At 36.0% G+C, this 10,946-nt stretch overlaps 1 long non-coding RNA gene across 1 annotated transcript; it reads left to right on the top strand.

The window, feature by feature from the left end:
• The first annotated feature begins 746 nt into the window (after positions 1-746).
• Positions 747-9,997, top strand: LOC139969776 (uncharacterized). Its single transcript, XR_011793800.1, has 4 exons — positions 747-905; positions 2,009-2,335; positions 4,119-4,185; positions 6,011-9,997. It is a non-coding gene; the product is annotated as an uncharacterized lncRNA (long non-coding RNA).
• The last annotated feature ends 949 nt before the right edge of the window (positions 9,998-10,946 follow it).

A 10,946-nucleotide genomic window follows, 5' to 3' on the forward strand; every position in this document is an offset into this window, starting at 1 on the left:
GAGGGTTTCTTCGCCTGCCGACTGTTGGCACTGGGCTATATAAAGTTATTATATACATGACGTAAAATCGAAAGTATTCAATCATGTCTTGCAACAGCAATCCGTTCAAATGATTGATAAACTAAGGCCACATAATTGCTATAAAGAACGTTCCAACTTGTAACTTTTTAGTTATGGTCCGACCCACCATGTTTATGTCAATTGTAAGAGGAATTCTCATGTACAGCTGTAAATATTTCTTTTTGTTATTTAAATGAGTTGTTCAGTGGAGTATTCTCTGTAATCGTTTGGGAGAGCAGACATGGCTACTCGCCAGCTCACTGTCTAGTTTTGCGGGCGGGGGGGGGGGGGAGATTAGTTTCGTAAATGGGAAGCTTTTTTGTTACAGATTTTCTTATATACATTTGACCGTAAAGGCAGGATTCGTCTTAAATTGAACAGAGACGGATAAACGCAATTAAACTGACACGATTTTATATGATCATAATACATACAACCGAGATAATGTAATGTATTTGTCTCTTTTCGACAAGGTAGTTCTACTTATGCTGACCTAAGTGACCCGTGGACTCCACCGAAGCAATATATATAAATATATATACATAATTATCCATGAATTATTATATATTGTGTTGACAAACTTACACACGTCGTGATCAGGATGTCATTAGAGCCAAACTTATGGAAGTTGGCGCTATTCATCAATTATAATATAGATTAGTTATATTTTATATACGATGAGCAGCTTCCGGTTTCAGTTATCACCGAAGCAAGTTGTACAGTAACATACTGCATAGTACCCTTTCCACGATACCACCGTTTCTTTCGAATTGGGTATTTCAGACTGATCTTTATGCTGTTGGCTGCATGTCAGAGAACATTAGCTTCTCAAGGAATTTGAAAAAGTGATTTGAAAGTTTTTGGTACTAATTTAGAATCCGTACCAATCGACCCTACTTCCTAACCCCTAACCCTATTCCCTACTTCCTTACCCTACTCCCTAACCCCTAACCATATTCCCTACTTCCTAACCATAATTCCTAACCCCTAACCCTACTCCTTAACCCTACTTTCTAACGCCTAACCTTATTCTGCCGATTCGAAGTAAGCTATCCCATTCATATGGTACGGATTCTAAAGTTAGGCCAAGTTTTTAGTAAGTGTTTCGTCAAGGCTTTTTTTCTCAGGAGTTAGGCCTATACTGTCATACTAATTTAGGCCGTCGTAAGTAGCTTACGGGAGTGTAGGCCTATACTACAGTAGCCTAACGTTAGGCCTTAAAACTGTTTAGTTTAGTAGAATGATTAGGAGCAACGTCCCCATCAAGAACTGTGAGAAAAATTAGCTGAACACAAAAACATCAAATTCCTTTTAATATTCTTAAAATAAATCAAAGTAACAGTTTTTAAATTACTAAGCTCAGGCCTACATTAGTTTCATTGGAAGGTTTGCATGTATTGTTAGGATTGAATCCAAGTGTCAATCACAGGTATAGCCTAGGATAGTGTAAAACACGATGGATATTTTTGGCAGAGATCATGAACGTCATGGGTAATTCCCCGGTTGTCTCATCACCCATTTGAAATCAAAATGATTCATTAAAGTGATCAAAGACTATAGCTTGAAGACTGATTTATCCAGTCATAGATTTAACTTCCAGCTTCGAAGCAATAAATGAATTAAGTTTTTCTTCAGCTACATATGTCCTAGTGATTGCAATAATATACATGTTAGCTCAGCATATACAGTAGCCCCTAGAAGGAACATAAATGAATGCATTGTTTTTTGTGGTTCCATCTAGCTAAAGTTTTGGCAAATAAGTTATATAATAGTCATGATTGTGTGAGTAGCAAAGAGATATTTTTTAGATTGTTGGAAAGGAATGCATGGTGCTGACTTGAGGATTTATCTGCACTAATGATCAGCTAATGATTGTAAAACGAATTATCTGCTTTTTAAATTTATTTGATTGTGTTTTAACTTTGGTCTTGGTTTCCATCAATGACAGGATCAAGACTACTTTGACCGAAGGCAGAGCAGAGGGCAATAGCAAACATCACCATGTCTGAACATAGGCTGATGCTCTTTAAGCTATCACAGAGTCTTAACAAGAAGATTTGTGCTGATTTGGGTCAGCTCTATGGATTACCAGCTGGATTTTATGATGACATTGAGAGAAATACACCTGGCTTAACTCTGATCAAAGCTCTGGAGCAGAGAAGGATAATCTGTGAGGATGCGAATATAATGAAAAAATTTCATGACAATTTGGTGATTGTGGAAGCACACACTTCAGCTAAAATACTTTGTGACTCTTATCCTCAGTGGAACACAGGTAAGATGAAAACATTTTACAAATATGGAAGATTGTATTGTACACATTTTCTTTCTTTACAAGGACTGATGTCATGTTTAGTAACGTTGATCTATCTTATCACATAAAGTACAAGAAGCTTGTTGTTCAGGTCAATGGTCATTTCAGGACAGCCTGTGTCATTGTGAATTTATTGTTTGTCACATCACACTGCTTTTCACTGTATTACTAATATCAAGTATGTTGTACATCAGGTTTATATGCAGAAAATAGCTGAATGTTACATCATCAAAACCACTATGCATTTTTGCATTATGGTCTTTCTGAGTATGATGAAATCTACTGCCAAAGGCAGAGTGGCAGCCCTGGTGGCTGGTGCTGAGCATGTCATGTCCACAACCCTTATCCACCATGCAATACTATGACTGAAATAAATAGGACCCAGCTGCCTGGCATGCATATATGGTCCCGAGTTTGAGTCACTCCAAGATTAATTTATGTTGTCTAGTTACAGTCTAGTTGTTGACAATTGACAATTCATAATCATGGATGTTAAAATATGAATCTAAGAGACTGACTTCGGTCAGCTTGCTGCTTTGATAAGCCAATGATGGCTTCTTCGCGAGTTCCTGCTTGCAGGAGGATCCAAAATACATATATATCTTATTAAAATGGTCCATTAAACCATATATTGTATTTGCCAATATATGACTATGCACACCACAAAGTGTGTTTTTAGGTGGCGCTACCCAGCCTACCCTAGTGGTGACACAAAAACCTGCACAAGCTCTCTCTTATAGTTTTCACTCTTTTGAGCCCTTTTTGAACTTTGTGATGTACAACATGAATTTGAGATTGCATCACCAGATGCCCTTATGATTAACAATGGAGATTTCAAGTTCAACTACCACAGCTTCAGAAAGAGCAATGTACATTTCTATGAACATGTTACCTGCGAGGTACAGCTACCCTGGATTTGCTCTATTCAAATGTAAAGGACGCATACAGTTCCATTCAATGACCACCCCTTGGCAAAGCCGATCATAACCTGAATAATTTTTAAATAATCTCTGCAAATTGTCATATTTTAATGTTCGTCCTGAAAATTTTGGATATCGTCTCTATAATGGTAAACTTACAGGGGTTTGGGTGCTACTGCTTCATATGTTGTCATGGCAATGTGAATAAAACTGAAAAGAATCGTGTTGATACAGTAGTAGTGTCAAGAATGTGGAAATAGTGGATGGGGGTGTCTCAGCCTTAAGTCGACTTTAGTCTACCAGTGCCTCCTCTACAGTCCAAGTTAGACTCCATATGAGATGATTCTAGCCATCCTCTTCAAGATTTACTTCATGATAGGCAAATAAACACTATTAAACAGAGGCATTGGCAGGATGAGACTCCTGAGTCTCCAAACAAAAAAAGCACCGAGATTATTTAATAAAATAATAATAATATAAAGCATTTATATAGCGACTAACATCACAAAGGCCACTAAGCGCTTTACAGTAAAAGGTGAAACGGAAAAATGCAAAACTACAAAACTGCAAAATAACAAACAACGAATAAAAACACTAAAAAACACCTAAAAGAACAGGAGATACAAATAGACATGGTAAAAAGGCGGTTAAAGGTATAAGAAAGTTAAAGTATGGAAAAAGTTATAAAATGTCATTGTTAAAAAGATATGTTTTTTTTATGTTTTTTTTATTTCATCCCGCCTGCAAGGAAGCTTTCTAATGAAATCTTTACTTCATGTTTTATACACTTTAAACATATTATTTATTTTCTTTAATTGCTGCAGCAGCGCCTTCAATCAAAAATGAAACCACAGAACATGGAGGTCCAGTAATGAAACCTTTCAATAATTGGTGAGGCTCTCAACTATTTCTAAGAGTAAAAACTGGCAGTTTTTTAGATAATTTGTATACTACATCTTTTGCTTACTAATGAAAACAGTCAAAGTTGGCTCTCAATTGATAAGTTTCATTTCATTTCATTTTCATTTCATTTTCATTTATTGAAACCAGTATAAATATAGCATATTTATAAAAAGGATTACACATGTCAAACTAAAAATAAATAAAAATGAAAACTATAATAGATAAGATGTTCAAATGATTGCACATCAAGAAAGCGTTAAAACTATATACATTACTAGAACTAGATGAAACAATTAAAGAATATGAAAACCGTGATAGATAAGATGTTCAAAAGATTGCACAACAAGAAAGTGTTAAAACTATATACATTACTAGAACTAGGTGAAACAATGAGTAAAATTAAATGAGAGGTTCCAAATGACCAAATTGAATGTATATTGCAGCACGGTAGATGAAAGAGTTCTTTTAAAGTTGAATTCTATATTTTGGCAAGATATGAGGGTTCCTAAGATTCCTGGTAGCTTTCACCAACAGACAATTAAGTGGCCCATGTAGTGGGTGATCTTTGTTATCTCTAATTTTATTTGTCATCCTTACAAATTCGTTCTTTGCAGCTGTGTTTACTTGATCCTTCAGTGATAGCTGGCTTACATTCAATATACGTGAAGTATACTTAAAGCAGCATTTTGCGTTTGGTCGCCGTTTTCTACTTTATTGACGTGTCCATCGATTTTTTTACATATATCAATCACAAAACAGCAAACTAAGATATTAGCCAAGTTTTTTTCCTGCCAACAACTTTAATTGGCGAGTAATTAAGGATATTTGCAGATAATGAGAAGAGTGTCCTTGACAAATTCCACAGTTAAAATTAATCGCATACAGTTCCGCCAAACCCATTAGTTTGAATTCAACCAATCAGAGATGCAGGTTTAGTTATGAGCCGTTGCTAAATATAGATTCAAGACTTTGCGTTGGTACAACCAGGGAGATGTAATGGAACTCCCTGGTACAACTGCAATATAGACTGTACACAAATCAAGCATGGTGTTGTATTGGTCAATGACTTTTGTAGTGTTTAAATATTCATATTATGGGCGAGGTTTATTGGGTTCTAACAGTAAATATCTTGGAGAAAAACAAAGTTGAGAATTGCCAGTTTTTCGACTTTTATGCCACCATGTGAAGTAAGATTTAAATAGATAAGCTAGTTATGTATGTCGTTATGACATAGTGGAGTCAGTGAGGTTGAGAAAAATCATAGAAAAGGACGCAAATTGCTGCTTTAAGTCAAAATGTCAAAACCATGATTGTGCTGATGAGATAAAAGATGTTTAATATCGTCTTCACTTATGGTTGCCTACTGCATGTCAACAACAAATTAAGGTTTTTCATCTGGAGCTGGAACTTTTTTGATAGAAACAGCTTAGGAGAATTTGAATTTTCTCTGGAGCAATATGAAACTGGTTTGGAGCTACAGTATTTCCAACTTTTGCCACATTTTCAATATAATGGTGGAAAATTCATGGGATCTGTAGCAAAACCGTCTACTAGTACTTTGTTTAGCTGAATAAGGATCCTGATTCTTTGGATTCTTAGGAATTTTTTTTGTACTGTCATTTCTATATTCTTCAGAAAACAGGATATGTTTTTGAAAAGTTCTTTCGTCTGTCTGAAAAGCGAGCAGGAGCTAATGTGCTCAGAGTAAATTAAATTTGTTTTGTTAATTCAGCAAAACACAGGAAAAGAATAAGTTTATCAGAATTACCTTAAGTCAGGATGTATCATTGTTGATCTTTTTGCTTAATTTCAGAGTGGGAGTTCAAGACAGTGTGAAGCCCGGAGATTGCAAAGAGTTGAGCGTTAAGAAAAATTCTTATCTGTTATTACGCACAATAATCATGGGCTTGAAGCAGAGCTTGAAGAGGTCACTCATTTATACTATTTTTTTTAAAAACTACAGACTTAGGTTTATTAAAAAACGATAGCAATTTTAAAGGCCATTTGACAATCTTTCCCTGTCAGGTATGGACTTCTTGGTTCTTTCTCACGTAATTATTATTAAAAGAGGGGGGGGGGGGGATCAGCAGGAGGAGGGAGATGCATTTATTTGTAGTGTTACATAAGTAACATCTTGACAATTTTTTGATGGAATATATGCGATGGTGATTGCGTGTGTGTGCGTGTGTGTGTGTGTATATGTGACGCCCTTGACTCGTAAACACGATAACTCAACAATGGCAAGTTGGATTGAAGTGATACTTGCTACATAGATGCGCCATACTGAGTAGAAGAACCAAATTGATTTTGATGCTCATCTCATGAATAATTAGGAGGTCACGGGGTCAAACGTAAAAATCTCCAAATGCTAATAACTCCGCAACCAAAAGTCAGTATTTATTTACACTTGGTATTAATGTGTTGGTAGATAGCGGGTTCATGGTGATTTATGTTCAAATTGATATTATGCTTTTATATTAGAGGGCCGGGATTGAGTTTTTTTTCACTAAAATAGCTTATAAACATGGTAACTGAACAATGACAAGTTGGATTGAAGTCACACTAGGTACATATATGTGCCATAGTGAGTAGAAGAGCCCTCGTGATTTTGGTGCTCATCTCAAGAATATTAATGAGGTCACAGGGTCAAATGTAAACTTTTTCAGAATTGAATCATACTTTGTGTGAAGGTGTTGGTAGATAGCGGGAACATGATAATGTATGTTCAATGTGATATTATGCACATTTATTATGGGGCAGGGCTTGAGTTGATATTTGCTAAATATAGCTTGTTTACATGGTAAGTTAACATATTTAGTAGGTAGGTCCACAGTCAGTGAAAGAACCTTCTGATCAATTTAATCAACAATGAAGAAAGCTTGGAATTATAATCTCAAATTTTTGGCAAGGAATCACAATTAGCCCACTGGCTTTCTGGTTTCTTTAATTATTCAAAAGCACACCATTTTTTATGTTAATTAGAACACAGGTTTAAATTGACAGTTGAGTTTGTTTTGTAGATGATCCAGTATCCATTTTCTGAAATTTTCATAAATATGTTCATATTGGTAACAGGTGTTGGTCAAAGTAATTAAGTACATGAGTAATTAAATAGGTGTTAAACTTTTATCTTACTGTACTGGTGGATTTGTTGATGTATCGATATTTGGTTGTGAACAACGTTCAGTTAGGTCAAAGGTCCAAATATTTTTGCAAATAACTGATAACTGAAATATGCTGCAATGATTGCCAACAATTAGAGTAAAATAGCTGTTTATATTTTAAATCATTTTACAGATTGAATTTTCTTTATTTTTTTTATGTTGAACTACCTTTATGTTTTTCCTATCTTAAATATTAATTATTATCCTAAAGTGAAACAATCTTTTCTTTGTGTTTTCTCATAATTTGGAAATGTTTTTTTAATGTTACGTTCACACAGTACTTGTGTGTGTACCTTGAAGACCATCAAGTTAGGTTGAGTTTCAGTGCTACTGGTTTAAGTCTTTCGACATCATTATGAACAAAGTGGCTGAATTACTGAGTCTAAGAGATGGGTTCGTTCAGTCCTTTGGTTTGTCTGGTTTATACTCTTACTGTGGCATCATTATTAACTGTTTAAGCTGTTTTGAGCTGTTTTTATTTTGGGTTATCATTTTGCAAAGTCCTAAACAAGTCATTGAATATTCATAAATATTGACGTTAATTTGAATCCAACCTAGAGATCTATATGATTGCTTTAATACAGCAATTTCGTCCCACTCAGACAATTTTATCGTGCCAAAAATATTTTACTTTAGTATATTATATTGTTTCATTTACAAGTCATCATGAATAAGGTCATTTTTCCCACCGATGTAACTCGGTGGTCAGGACTACAGTTTGTTTTTTCCCTTTCATGTTTCTGCTGTTTCCTTTTGTGGTGGAACATTATCCCATGAGATTGAAGGGAATTCAGCACAAAATGTACTTTTAAAGTCATCTGTTCCAGACAATTATAGTGTCACATGAAACTTCAATGTGCAAGTATTCTGAAGTTTTGCGAGGGGGGAGGGGAAGGTAGAGGGAAAGAGAGAGAGAGAGGGGGGGGGGATTTGCCAATTGACTTGTTTTGAGTCATAACTACAGTAATAAAATAAGAAGTAAAGAATTACATCCCTGCAACCTCTGTTAGTAGCAGTCCAGACCCAGTACAATAGCAACACAATTTCCTCAGCAAACTATATACTTGGGAGCTGTACAACTGAATAGAGACCTGTGCATTGTGGTGTGCCATTTCTTCCATCTATTCTGCTTTGTTCATGGATTCCAAAAGAGATTCTTTTCTACAGTATAAAGCAACTCTTAAAACATGATAGAAATTACAGATTGGTCTCTTACAACTCTGGGCATCAATAATTTTGGTCTCAAAGATTGGCTGTTCAATTAGAGGAGTTGAAATTTGTTGCCCACCACACTTCCTGCTGGGGGGTGGGGGGAGTGATAGGAGGGGCGGGGCAGAGCAGTTATGGATTGCTGATATGGTGAATCACTATTTTGCTTTTATTTTCAATTTATATTTTGAAAATATTTAAATGTTTACCAGCCTCCTCTTCTCGGTAAGTGACGGTATGGTATGGCTCATTAGATGTAAAACAAACGTATGTTAATATTTTTGTTTAATTTGTAATTCATAGATCATGAAATACCCATTAATTTATTTTTACTCGATTGATTTCCCTGACGCATCTCTGTATAAGAATTAGTGGCATGCCCAAAAGGGGGACTGATGGGTCCATGCCCCTAACCCACCTCTGTTCATCAGTGGGGGGAGATGGTTCAGCTGGAGAATTTTGCATTTGGCCCAGGAAGAACAGGACCACTACTATAGGTGTACCCCACTCCCCTTTTCTTTTCAAACACACAAAAAGGGTTTATTAGCAACACCTATCTTAGGGCTACTTCTATAGACCTAACTTATAGTCTACATACACCTCAGAATGAACTAATGTGACAACTATATTTTAAACAAAATATTCCGGGGGGGGGAGACCACCACCACCCCACACAGGGGACAGCTTCAAGGACCCCAACGCAACATCCCCTCCATGATGAAATCCTTCATTTGCCTCTGGCCCCTCCCATAAAGATTCAGACCCTTACCTTAATCAGTTGGGGTGAAGTTTGAGTTAATTATTATTTATCACCGCAACCTTTCATTTATAACTACTTATGAAAACCTGAAATATAGAGAATAACTTAATTCTCAGAGTTCACCATTTGACTTCTACCAAAAAAAAAAAAATAATAATAATCCTGTCCATGGAAGTTGGCTTCAATGACTCCATGATAGCACCCCCTACTTTATAAAATCATTCATTCACATCAGTCTCTCACATAATGACTCAGGTCATTTAAGTTTGTCAGGGCAATTTTTGAGTTTATCATTATTTCTTAGCAGCTACTTGTATAGACTTAACATTTATTCCTCAGAATGCACCATATTGTTGTTTGAAACCCCTACATAGGGGGTCAGGCAACAATATCCCCAAAATGCAGACCCTGACCACCTTTATAGAAACCATTCGTTCACCTCCAGGCAGCGCTTCCAGAAAAGTTCAGCTCCAGATCTTAATCGGTCTGGGGAAATTTGAATCACCTTTCAAATCCTGTGATGCCAAAGATAAGAATGAGTACTATGTGACAGTATCTGCCTTCAGTGCAAAAATAAAATTATTGTGCCAAAATGTTCCCATCTCTCTATAAAAAGTTGTTTGGGTACTCGAATGACTTTTTTAATAAAGATTGCTACTTGAAATTATCCATTGGTGTGTATTGATTTGTTTTTTTCTTCCGTTTTTTCTTTTCCCAGTTTCGAGTTGTTAGGATTTGTTTTAAGCTTGATAATATATTAATGTATTTGAAGCAAAGCTTACACGCACAGTGGAGTGGCTTGGGAGAGGTTGTAGGCGTTACAGTAGCCTACATCACAGTATGCTTGTTTCATATGAAAGATCTGTTGTTTGAACTTTCAAATCTATCAAAAGAATCATACTTTAAGAGACCTCAAATCTGAATATTCCTCCTCCCAGATTTTAGTCAATAGGTTGCAAATTCCCCATTGCATGCTTCAGCTCATAGCAATGAACATGTTAGACAGATTGGCAGATAAGATTAAAGAAATTCATGAGTCTATTTTGATTATCTCTCACACGAGGTCTGACCAGGGCGAGCAGAATGCCAGGCCCGGGGGTGGGGGGAGATTAAATGATGCATACAGTATTCTCATTTTTATAAGATACTTAAGCAGAAATGAAAATCTGGAAGAATGGGCCCTGTGACAAAACCTGCCCTGGGGCTGGACCTGGCTTTGATGTTCTTATTTGTCCCTCCCACAATGTCAGAAATTGTTATAGCAGCTTAAGAAAGTGAAAAATTTCAAGGGGGTCTTGGTGACATAATGGTCCCAGGGGCCTGACCATGGCCCTATATTTACACTTCAGTTTGCCCACCTGTTTATAGTAGGGGATGGTTCACTGCTAAGATGTTAAGTTGTCCAGGGGAGTTGATGTTCCCTGATCCTCTTTTTGAAATTTTGGAAAATGAGGGCAGCTTGGAAGCAAAATGGTGCTAATTGTTGTAACTTTTGAAACAACGTTGAAGAACTTTCAACTGTTTAGGTTGTATTGCATATATACAGTATATATATATATATATATATATATACTGTATATATGCAATACAACCTAAACAGTATATATATATATATA

Source organism: Apostichopus japonicus, chromosome 7 (assembly GCF_037975245.1).
Source record: "Apostichopus japonicus isolate 1M-3 chromosome 7, ASM3797524v1, whole genome shotgun sequence".
Taxonomy (NCBI): domain Eukaryota; kingdom Metazoa; phylum Echinodermata; class Holothuroidea; order Aspidochirotida; family Stichopodidae; genus Apostichopus; species Apostichopus japonicus.